Genomic DNA, 12841 nt, shown 5'->3' with positions numbered 1-12841 from the left:
GCTTAGCTCCTCTAAGTTCCTATGTTTCTAGATATTTTAATGAAAAAAGGAAGATGAAATCCCTTCTCCAAGGAATGTACAGTGTAAACAAAATAAACCACAGAGACCCAAACTGTCGCGTATGATCAGATGGTTATGGTTTGCCAGACAAACCCAATTTTTTAGCAAGATAGAATTTCTTTACAATGACAAACAATTAAATTAGTGTAAGATTATTATTAATAATTAATTAATAATTTGATCTTTGATTAGTGGCTTCCATCTGAGGATCTGAAAGTACTTTATAAAACAGTTAAAATGATAAATACTCACATAGAGAAAATTTAAGAGGCATAAACAAGAGCCGAGGACTCTCCTATAGGTCTTGCAGTCTTATGGGTTACTCTCTAACTCTGTTTCTTTCCTTCTGACCCTTAAACACATATGGGGAGTTAAAGTAAGGTGCACACAGAACTTGCATTCAGTTTTTCTCATTCTCCCTAACCCCAAATCTTCTGTTAGAATCTGAAAATTTTTTCCTTGTCTCTGGCAGGTTAAGAATAGGAGAAAAGTCCCTCCTCAACCCTTCCCTGATTTAGTGCCAAGACACTCTAGTTTAGAGATCTCGCATATGTGTAGTCAAGGGAATGTAAATTTTTTTTAGTCCATTTACATGTTGGCTAGCAGAGAGCAACTGGCCAGTTTGACAGTGCAAAGAGAAGGAAGGATGATGAAGATGAGCCCAATGGGACTGAACTCTCCTAGGACAAGACTCAGCAGCATTTTTCAAAATACAGTAACTATTCAGTATGCAAAAGACAACCCCCCCCCCCATCCTTCTCTTCCTTTTAATACTAGCAAACTCTGTGAAACTGAACTGAAGTGCATTGCAGATAGCAGTTCAGGGTGCTGAACAGCCTGTAGCTGGAGAGCGCTTCTGTCTTATCTTCAAAGCTGTCCTGTCAAATACAAGGTCTTTTTAACATCAGAGGGATAAAGTTTCTGATTCCAAAGAGTTCGTTTTCCACTTGGTTTTTCTCTAGCAGAAGCCAAAGTCCATGTGACCCCTACATTAAGCTGGCTCCAGGACTGCTGCCCTGATACCTACCCTATGATTTGGGGATGCGTGTGCACAGAAATCTTGTTTTACTCATTGTTGGTTCAATTCCCCTTGCTCTGTCTCTCTCTCCCATTTTATGTGTCTTGAGACTTCTGCCATGGCAGCAAATTGCACCTTGTGAAGTTAAAGAAGAATTGTGGCTGGAGCTTGGAGAGTGTTCATCTGCAGAAAATGCTGAAGTTTGAACGTGTGAGAATTGAGCTAATGAGACATTTTTTTTCTTTTGGTCTCTCAGCCTGTTTATTTCAGCCAGGCTTTAATTGCGGTGTTTCCTGACACAATAATCCTAACTCTTAAAGGTTATAATTTAAGCCTTCACTTCACTGCCTCCACTTCCTCCCACCTCATACCACACAACAAGAAATGCAGATCATTTAAAAAACATACATCACTTTTCTGTTTTCTTATTGTCACTGAACAGGTTATAGCCCTAAATTTAGTTGATTTTTAAAATGAAAATTCACTGGGTTTTTTGGTACACTTGAAGCTAACAGATCCATGCATTTTAATTAGACTGTCTCTTTTTTCATTTATTACTAATACAATCCTCTTAACTATGATTTATTTGTTAAACAAAGTGCCATAATCCGTCACTTATTCATCTTAATTTCAACAAAATTAAAGTAGTCGCTGTTATATTACACCTAATTGCACTTGCAATGAAAAGAACGGAGATGTTAATCAAAATAAATTGAAGATAAACAATAAAATCATTAAATCTTTGCTGCAGTAAGTGTAACTAATCAGTTTTGACTTGAAGCGACCGAACACAAATAATGAATCTGTCAGTGAAGATGTGCTCATTAAATACAGCCTTGTCCGCCAGGGTCCTGCAGGCAGCCTGTAACACACAGCCCCATGCGACCCTCCAGTGCCTTTCTGCTATTAGGAGAGGGAGTGGGGAGACAGGAGGATAAGGAAATTATATACCATTTCCAGAATTAAAATACAGATATATACTGCAAGTTGGCTTAGTGGAGATGCAAATACCATAGGTACAGAGTATGCCCTGTGTTTCCCTGTCCAGAGGATGCCGTGAGAGTCACAGTGTTTTATTCAGGAACTGGCCAGATAAAGATTAGAAAAAGAAAGAGAGACCAAGAAGAAGGGTAAAAGGAGGACAGAGACATGATGGACATTGCTTATTAATTCCTTGGAAATGTTAGAAAAATAAACATTTCATTGCAGAGTGGGTTTTGGATTTGATTATTAAATTGTATATAATGCTAGGGAAAGATACTACTTGGAGTCCTTTGCTTATCCACAGAGCAGGTCCAGCACAGGCAGCAGTAATGTAAGCCTCCCACAAACTCACTAACATGCATCAACTCTGACCTGGAGGGACCACCAGGAGGGTTGAGATGGGAACTCTAAGTATTTCTGAGCACACCTGCAAGGTGGAGCCCTCTCCCACTCAGCAGCATGTTGAGCTGCACTGAGGTATTTGTCACTTTCCACCTCAGCTTCTAAATAATTTCCTCTTTTACTTCAATCTTTCCTAAAATGAATATTTCACTGGTAAGCATGAGCAGAATATGAATTTGTGTGGGCTAGGAGGCTTTTTTTCTATAAAGGTTTTAGAGCTATCCCCTCACCTGAGATGAGACAAGAACCAGACAGGACCCACTGCATTATTATTCTTTTAAAATAAATAGAATTGTCAACTCCTAAACTCCAGGTAATCTGCTTTTATTTTTATATGATCCCTTTCTTCCTTATGCCAACGATTTCATTCACTCACAAATGTCATTATTTTCCTCTGATGATTTTCTGAGCTATATAATTCAGTCTAAAGTTCTAATTAGCCCAGGGATGTCTGCCTTAGACCTGAAGTCATACAAAAACCAGTCAATATTTTAAGATGCTAGTGCTTCCTACTGAATTTTAAAGAGCATTCGGTCCAAAGGACACAGCAATCATTTAACAGCAGCGAAGCTCTGTCTTAGGTAAATCAGAGAATTAAGCATCTTTTCCAGTGTATTTTCTGTTTATCTAGGTAGAAGAAGCTGACAAGTGGACAACTGATTAGCTTCAACTCATCTTTCTCCTTTCCTTTTATAGGTACTTAGGGGAAGGTCTGAAAATTGGCTGGGTGACACAGAAGTGAGAAGTGAGAATGTCCATGGGTCTCCACATCCAGGCGTCACAGGACTGGGAGCTGGCCAGGATTGTGGGCAAGTTTCCTGTTATTCTTTTTTCTTATGTTAACTTGATTTGATTTCTGCTTATAAACCTCCCTTGGGGAAAATCTCTTCCTGATGGCACAGGTGTTTAGTTTCTGTTGGGTTATTCTAGCAGAAACTGGGTCTACTAGATTGTTTAAGGCACTGGTATAGCACTATTCACCTTAGGTTTGCTAGTTCAAATCCAAGCCAGGTTGGTAATAATTACTAACACCTAGCTGTTATATCATACTTTTCATCTGTAGAACTCAAAGCACTTTATAGAACAAAGGAGGTCTGCATCATTATCTCCATTTCACAGATGGGGAAACAGAGACACAACGAGGGGAAGTGACTTGCCCCAGGTCACCCACCAGGCCAATGTCAAAGCTCGAAACAGAATTTGCGTGATGATCAGAAGTTTTTAACCATATGAGAGCATAGGAGCCAACTTCTGCTGGCGCCAGTGGGTGCTCAACCCCCCTCTGTCCCCTGCACCACCCAGACTCCACCTCTGCCCTGCCCCCTCCAGCCCCTGCTCCGCCCCCATTCCAACCCCTTCCCCAAAGTCTCTGCCCCTCCCTGCCCCCTCCCTGCCCCTATTCCAATCCCCAGCCTGGCCCTGCCTCTTCCCTGCATCCTCCCCTGAGCACGCCACATTCCCGCTCCTCCCCACTCCCTCCCAGAGCTTGTTACGTCGCAAAACAGCTGTTTTGTGGTGGGACGTGCTGGGAGGAGAAGCGGGGATGCAGCGCACTCAGGGGAGGAGGTGGAGGTGAGGTGAGGTGTGGGGGCGGGGCAGACAGCTTGACTGCCGGTGGGTGCAGAGCACCCACCAATTTTTCCCCGTGGGTGCTCCAGCTCCGGAGCACCCACGGAGTCAGCGCCTATGTATGAGACCTGTTCATGCTATCCTTACTTAGTCAAAAACTCCTGTTGTCTTTAGTAGGACTCTAGCCTGAATAAGGACTGTAGACTGGGCCTGATAGTTGTACAGTGGCCGGTGTAAATTTAATTTGAGAATCTCATTTCAGTTCTTTTGAATAAGTGTCAACAGCACAAAAAAGCCACCAACACACATGGCAATAATTGGACCCCTTGCTGGGAGCCTTAGCAGAGAGGCTCAGGATTGAATGGGCCTAAACTGAACTCCCTTTCCTATGTAGATATGGTCCGTTCAGGTCAGGGCTGAAGCACATCAGTTAGTGTAGAGGAAGGTTACACTGCTGCTACCTTTGCTTTACCTCTTCAGGAGATAGAAGACTTCAGTATTCAGGCTTGTCAATACAACAGCTTTTATGTGCTCTATATTTTAACCAATATTTTGTTTCCTGTTTAAAAAAATAGTAAAATGTAAAGGTTATTGAAACAAAAACACATTCTGAAAAAATAAGTAAAGAGGCGTTCAAGAAAGTAAAATTATCCTACTGGAGGCCTGAAAATAAATAAATAAATAAACAATAAAAACTATTATTATTATTACAGTTGTAGCACTTAGGAGTCCCAGCCATGGTTCACATTGTGCTGTGATCCACACAGAACAAAAGGATGGTCCTTATCCTAAAGAGCTTATAATCTAAGTATAAAACAAGAGGCAACAGATGGATACAGACAGATAGATGGGGGAGTATAAGCTTTGTGGATGTTTATGGGCGCTCCTCCCAAGCATGAGAGGCAGACAGGAGAAAGCACAAAGATGATTTTTTGAAAATTTAACAAGTAGGCAATGGAGGCTGGCATCACTGGCCAATCGGAGGTGGGAATTGATATCTTTATAGTGAATAACAGGCGATAGGTAGGGTGGGGATAGGTGGTGAAGGGCCTTGAAAGTGGAGACATGTAGCTTATGACATGTGGGTGGTGAGACAAAGGCAACTGAGAGAGCAAGGGAGTTATCCAGTTGAGTTTGCCAGTGGAAAAAGACAGGAAGGTAGTTTTGTTTTTTCCCCTCTTAACTTGCAGGCACTCTACAAAGAAGATGAGGAAAATGGCATGTCAGTAACACAACTCCTAGTTCTTCCTCTGCCTGCACCTGTTGGGGCCCCCACCAGACAGGTATTCTGACCTTGGAGCCTTCTACCCAGACCCTGATCTTGAATTGCTGGGAAATACAGTCTGCATGTCCTTGTCAAAGAAAGCCAGGCAGGGGGAACCACCTGGTGTGAGAGGTGTCTGCAGGTGGAGTCCCTCAGGAAGCAGGCAATAGAGTTTCAAGAGGAGATGGTTCGACTGCCTAGGATTTGGAAACATGAGACCTTTATTAACAAGACGTCTTGGATGGAGGATGCTAGCCAACAACAGATGACTACAGCGACACCAGAAGAGAAAGGAGAACTGGCTGCTCCACAGGGAGGAGACTGGCTGATGGGCATGTTGGGCAGTAGACAGTACTCCATCTCCCATACAGGTTCCCAGCCCACAGAGATCAAGAACGGTATGCTGTACTGGCAACAGGAGGAGAGGAGCAGACACCAATGACTGAGGAGGAGGATCCACCTGCCCACAGGGCTTGGAGAATCATGGCCACCACACCCAAGAGGAGAAGGCATAGGGTCTGAGTGGTCAGGGATTTCCTTCTCAGGGGGATGGAGGTATCCATCTGCCATCCTAACATGATATCCCAGAAAGTGTGCTGCCTGCCTAGAGACTGCAAACGAGATATTATCTAACAGTTGCCAAAGCTCATCTGTTTCATCTGACCACTACGCCATTCTGGTCATCCCGATAGGCATTAATGATACTGCCACATATGACCTTAAGCAGATCAGCAGTGACTACAGAGCTTTGGGAGTGAGGGTGAAGGAGTCGCGGATGCAGGTGATGTTTTCGTCCATTCTCCTGGTTGAGGGTAAGGGCCCAGGCAGGGACACACGCATCCTGAGATGAATGCAAGACTGTGTAGATGGAGTCGATAAAAGAGTTTTGGCTTCCTCAACCATGGGACACTCTTCTGGGAAGGACTGTGGGGAAGAGATGGTGTCCACTTGCCCAAGAAGGGGAAGAACATCTTCATGCACTGACTTGACAAACTAGTGAGGAGGGTTTTAAACTAGCTTCAAAGGGGGCAGGTGACAAAAGTCCACAAGTAAGTATATAAAAAAGTTAACCTTAACAGAGGGCTAGATGTTGGGGGGAAATGGAAAATTACAATAAGGTCATAGGTGCATCAAGAGGGAAAACAGTGGGGGAATCTGCTCAGCATCTTAGATGTCTGTACATAAATGCAAGGAGTATGGGGAATAAACAGGAAGAACTGGAAGTATTAGTACATAAGCTAAATGATTACTTAATTGGCATCACAGAGACTTGGTGGCATAAATCTCAAGCCTGGAACATTGGAATAGAAAGGTATAGCTGTTCAGGAAGAACAGGCAGGGGGAAAGGGAGGAGTTGTTGCATTATACATCAAGAATATATACACTTCTTCTGAGTTCAGGAAGGAGGTGACAGGCAGACCATTTGAAAGTCTCTGGGTGAAGACAGAAGGGGAAAAAGCAGAGGTGATGTCATGATAGGGGGTCTACTATAGACCACGAAATCAGGAAAAGAAGGTGTATTTGTATTACTAGAACAAATAACAGAAATGTCCAAAACACAAGACACAGGCTTCCTCTAACCAGCACATAGCAATATTACAGGACCATAGGAAATGGCAAACTAGATCAGACCAGTGTTTAAGCTAGTTCAGTTTCTTTTCTTGAAAAGGGGATGAGCAACAGCTGCTTCTGAGGAAAGTACAACAATTCTCAGGACGGACAATTATGGAATAACCTACCCATAGAGGAAGTTTCTTCCTAGCCCCTGTCAGTTAGTGATTAGCTTATGCATTGAAGAATTTATATCCCTTATATCTTTAATCCAAATTAATATAACTAGAGATGTTCTTACTATGCATATAAATGTCCAGTCTTTCTTGAATCTTGCTAAATGCTTGGATTCAATTTATTTTATGGCAGTAAATTCCTTGGATTATTTATAAATTATGTAAAATAGTATTTCTTTTTAACAAATTTAAATGTGTTGCCTTTCATTTATATTGGATGTCCAATGTTCTTGCAGTATGAGGAGTGACTGATTAATTTTAGCTGTATCATTATTAGTTTACACACCTCTACGGTGTTCACTTTTATTTGTCTTCTGTTTAAATTAATTATAATCTTTTCAGTCACTCTCATATTGGAATTCTTTCCATGTCTCTAACAATTTTAAATGCTTGTCTCTGGAATATCTGATAGAATATCTATATCTGCAATATGTTTTTTTGGATGTGGTAACCAGAACTGAATACAATATTCAAGAGGAGGGCATACCATCATCTTATAAAATATCATTATCATATTTTCAGTATTATTTTCAACCTCATGTTTATACCTACTACCACTAGTTATGCTTCTTTTACCACTACTTCACACTGAGCAGAGATGTTCATTGAGTGACCCATGGATGTTTTTCCTGAGTTTCTGTAGAGAATTTAATAGCCCACAAATGTGTATGAGCAGTTCAAATGATCCCTTCTATGTATATTACTTAGCATTTGTCAATACTCAATTTAATCTGCCAATTTGCTGCTCATTCATCTAGCTCTGTTGGTTCTCTCTGAAGTTCTTTACATCTTTTCTAGTCTTGATTATCCCGAATAATTTTATCATCTGTAGTATAGATTTTGTCATGTTAGTGTTTATCCTCTTTTCCTGATCATTAATAAATTTATTAAACAACATCAGTGCTGGTAGTGCATCTTGAGGTACCCTGTTATTAAAATATTGCCATGTTGAAAATTTACCATTTATCCCTACTATTTATTTTCTGTGAGCCATTTTTTAATTAGAAATTAAATTAAATTTAAAAACAATTAAAGAGCTCTATATTTGGTGAAAAATTGGGGAAATAAGGAAAATGGTGTCAAAATATCCTGGTTATTTCTTTAATTTTGAAATTTTGAAATTAAAAATTTTGTTGAAATGTTCAATTTTGAAAAATTTTGATCAGATCTATTTCTACTCCAGGAGAGTACTTTATCTCTCAACCCATAATTACTCAGGTTCTTTAATAGCCTCTTTCAAAGGATTTGTAAATGGGTTTTTGAAAATCCACATAAGTTATGTCAAATCAGTTTTCCTTTACCTGTGATTTAGTTGACAGCTGCAAAATAGTCTAGAAGACTGGAGAGGGATGTTATTCCTTCACAGAGGTTGTGCTGAGTAATTCCTCTCATGTCATATTCATCTACATGTTTTGTAACTCTATCTTAAATTATTTCTTAATACTGAAATAATGCTCACTATTCTGAAATTACTAGGATTACCCCAACTGGCTATTTAAAATATAAAAACCCTCCAGTCCTCTGGTATAGTTTCTCATTTTAATGAGATTACTTATTTTTATTAGTTGCCCAGCTACTTCATTCTTAAATCCCTTCAGAACTCAGGGATGTACCCTCTGGTCCTGGTGATCTGTTTTTATTTAATTTGCAAATGTGTTCCAGCACTTCCTCTGTTGATGCCCCAGTCTCTAACAAAGCCTCATATTTATTACCTGAGAAGAAGAGGTGTGGGATAGGTATCTTCTCAAAATTATGTGTACAAAAGACTGATGCAAAGAAGTCATTTACTTTCTTTGCTGTGCCTCTTTATTCTCTTTAACTTCCCCCATTATTCCCAAGTAGCCCAGTGGACCTACCGATTTTTCTGCTGGCTTCTTAATACTTAAAGGATTTCTTGTTTATTTTTATGTCTTTGGTTATTTGCTCCTCTAAGCCCCCTTTATCCTCCTAATTTCCATTTTACTTACTGTAGTTTATGTCCCTTTTATTGGCTTCACTTGGGCTGGATTTCTACATTCTGAAGTATATCTGTTTGGTTCCTCTAGCCCCTTTACCTTGCCATTGAACCATACTGTTTATTTCTTGCATTTCTGCTTCCCTTTTTGTTTAGGGTTATACGTGCCTTCTGTTACTCTGTTATGTTTCCTTAAGTAGCCTCCATGCTGAGACCAAGGATTTTAATTTCCTCACTTTTGACTTTAGGGTCTTTTTAACTAGCTTCCTCATTTTTGGTACAATCCTTCCCCCGAGGATGTTTAACTTAATTATATTGTGGTCACTATTACTTAGTGGCTTAACTTTAGTTACTTCATAAACTAACTCTCGTGCATTATTTAGGACCAAGTCAAGAAAAGCCTCTCCTCTGTAGGCACTAGAATGAACTGTTCCAAAAAACAATCAATTAAGATGCTAAAAAACTGCTTTTTAAAAATGTCCTGATGCATATTTAACCAACAAACAGTTCAGGACAAAAAATGGAAAAACACCATATCCCAGTGAAACTAAATGGGAAATGTAGGGAAATGAATACTCTTATCCACAGTGAATTATAGTCAGAACACCAGACCCAGCATCCCAATACATGTGTGAAATGCCATATAATCTTCATTAACCACAAGTTCATAAGACATAAGCCAATTAATGATGGCATGGGTGAGAGACAGCTGGGGATATAACTGACTCTTTCTTTATTCATAAAATGCAAATGTGTATGTATATATATAGAATCATAGAAATGTAAGGCTGGAAAGCACCTGAAGAAGTCATCTAGTCCATCCCCTAGCACTGAGGCAGAACCAAGTAAACCTAGACCATCCCTGACAGGTGTTTATCTAACCTGTTCTTAAAAACCTCCAGTGATGGGGATTCCACAGCCTCCCTTGGAAGCATATTCCTGAGCTTAACTACCCTTATAGTTAAAAAGTTTTTCCTAATATCTAACTTAAATATCCCTTGCTGCACATTAAGCCTTACTTCTTGTCCTACACGAGACATTGAGAACAACTGATCACTGTCCTCTTTATCACAGCCCTTAATATATTTGAAGACTGTTATCAGGTCCCCCTTCAGTTTTCTTTTCTCAAGATAAATTACGCTCTGTTTTTTTAACCTGTTCTCACTGGTCAGGTTTTCTAAATCTTTTTTCCACTTTTGTTGCTCTCCTCTGGACAATCTTCAATTTGTCCACCTCTTTCCTAAAGAGTGGTGCCCAGAATTGGACACAGTACTCCAGCTGAGATCTCACCAGTGTTGAATGGAGCAGGACAATTACCTCGTGTGTTTTACATACAACATGCCAGAATGATTAATCACCCCAGAATGATATCAGCTTTTTTGCAACTGCATCACCTTGTTGACTCTTATTTAATTTGTGATCCATTTTACTCCCAGATCCTTTTCAATTGTACTACCACCTAGCCAGTTATTCCTCATTTTGTAATTGTGAATTTGATTTTTCCTTCCTAACTGCAGTACTTTGCACTTGTCTTTATTAAATTTAATCTTGTTAATTTCAGACCAATTCTCTGTCAAACTCATTTTAAATTCTAATACTGTCCTCCAAAGTATTTGCAACCCCTCTCAGCTTGATGTCATCTGCAAATTTTATAAGCATACTCTCCATTCCATTAACTAAGTCATTAATGAATATATTGAATAGTACCGGACCCAGAATTGACCCTGTGGGACCTTACTAGATACTGTCACAATTTGACAGCAAACCATTTATAACTACTCTTTGAGTATGGTTTTTCAACCAGTTATTCACCCGCCTTATAATAATTTCATCTACACCACATTTTCCTAGTTTGCTTATGAGACGGTCACATTGGACTGTGTCAAAAGCCTTACTAACTTCAGGATATATCATGTCTGTAACTTCTTCTCTATCTGTGCGACCAGTAACCCAGTCATAGAAGGAAATTATGTTGGTTTGGCATAATTTGTTCTTGACAAATCCATGCTGGCTATTCCTTATAACCCTATTATCCTATAAATGCTTACAAATTGATAGTTTAATAATTTGTTCCAGTATCTTTCCAGAATTTGAGGTCAGCTGACTGGTTTACAATTCTCTGAGTCCTCTTTGTTCCCCTTTTAAAAGATAGGTACTATGGTTGCCCTTCTTTAGTTCTTTGGGGCCCCACCCATCCTCCACGAGTTTCAAACTTAATTGCTAACAGGTCTGAAATTGCTTCAGCTAGTTCCTTAAATACCCTCGGTTGAATTTCATCAAGCCCTTCTTACTTGAATACATCTAATTTATTTACATATTCTTTAACCTGTTCGTTCCCTGTTTTGGCTTGTGTTCCTTTTCCCTTCTTGTAATTAATAATTATGTTATGTCTCTGGTTACAATTAACCTTTTTTGTGAAGACTGAAACAAAATCGGCATTAAACGCCTCAGCCTTCTTGATGTCATCTGTTATTAGCTCTCTTTCCCCACTTAGTTAGAGGACCTACACTTTCCTTCCCCATTCTCTTGCTCCCAGTGTGCCTTTTATGTCCCTTGCTAGGTGTAACTCATTTTCAACCTTAGCCTTTCTGATTTTATCCCTACATGCTTGTGCTATACTTTTTACTCACCCTTATCAATTTGTCCATGTGACTACTTTTTGTAGGCTTTCTTTTTGATTTTAAGGTCATTAAGGAGCTCCTGATGGAGCCTTATTGGCCTCTGGTTAGTCTTCTCTGAGTTTATTAAAGTTTGGGTTTTTTTATGTCAATTTTCCATATTCTGATGCTGTCACTCCTTCCTTTCCTTAGAATCATGAAATCTATCATTTCATTACAATTTTCACCCGAATTGTCTTCAGCCTGCGATTCACAACCAATCCTCCCTATTAGTCAGAATTAAGTCTAAAATGGCTGGCCCTTTTGGTTACTTGCTCCACCTTCTGAAACAAAAAGTAGTCTAGCACATGCGAGCACACACACATGCATATGCATTTTGCAAACACCCACACCCACAGAGTATATTTTCAACTTTTACTTCCTCACTTTTCTTAGCTTGTAAACAGTTGCAGGCGGGGACTGTGTCTTACTATGCAATATGCCAAGCACAGCAGAGTCCTAATGCTGATTTTTTCCATACTCATTTCTGTCTTGGTATTATGGCCATTACCATGGTAAGAGTGCATCTGGCAATTACTGCAGTATAAATGTTATGTAATAACTTTAACATGCGCTTAGTCAGGACCCCAGGTTCAAATCTTATCTGAAAGACATCACTTTTGGCAGTCAGTGTAGCCAGTACTATGCTGGGACATCTGTATAGCATTGACTGAGATGAAAAAGCATTACTCGCTGAGTTGCAAATACTGCCTCCTGCAAGACCCTAGTTTTCCACTGGAAGTCTCCCATTAAATATTGAATAGCCCCAACTTTGCTTATGAAATATTACCTGATCACAGCCTGAGGTCGTACAGCTGCAGTCAGTCAGCAAATAAATAAATAAATAAATAAATGTACTTTTTATGAAGTATAAAATGAGTGACGATGATATGACGACTGCACTTTGATTTCTTTTTTGCCAATATAGAATAGAACCAGTAACTTCACAGGAATCATCAAGGCAACATCTTGATATGAAGCAGAACCCGTATTTTTCTTAAACAGTACAAAAATTTTGGGAAGATATTGCCCCTATGGCATAGTACTCCTGTCTGTCACTTCATTTTAAGACGGCCATCCATCATATAACCTCTTAAGTGCAGTTAATATTTTTTTTTACAAACATACACAAACAACAAACTCTAA

This window comes from Natator depressus, chromosome 16, assembly GCF_965152275.1.
Source record: "Natator depressus isolate rNatDep1 chromosome 16, rNatDep2.hap1, whole genome shotgun sequence".
NCBI lineage: Eukaryota > Metazoa > Chordata > Testudines > Cheloniidae > Natator > Natator depressus.
Note: the sequence above shows the minus strand (reverse complement) of the source record.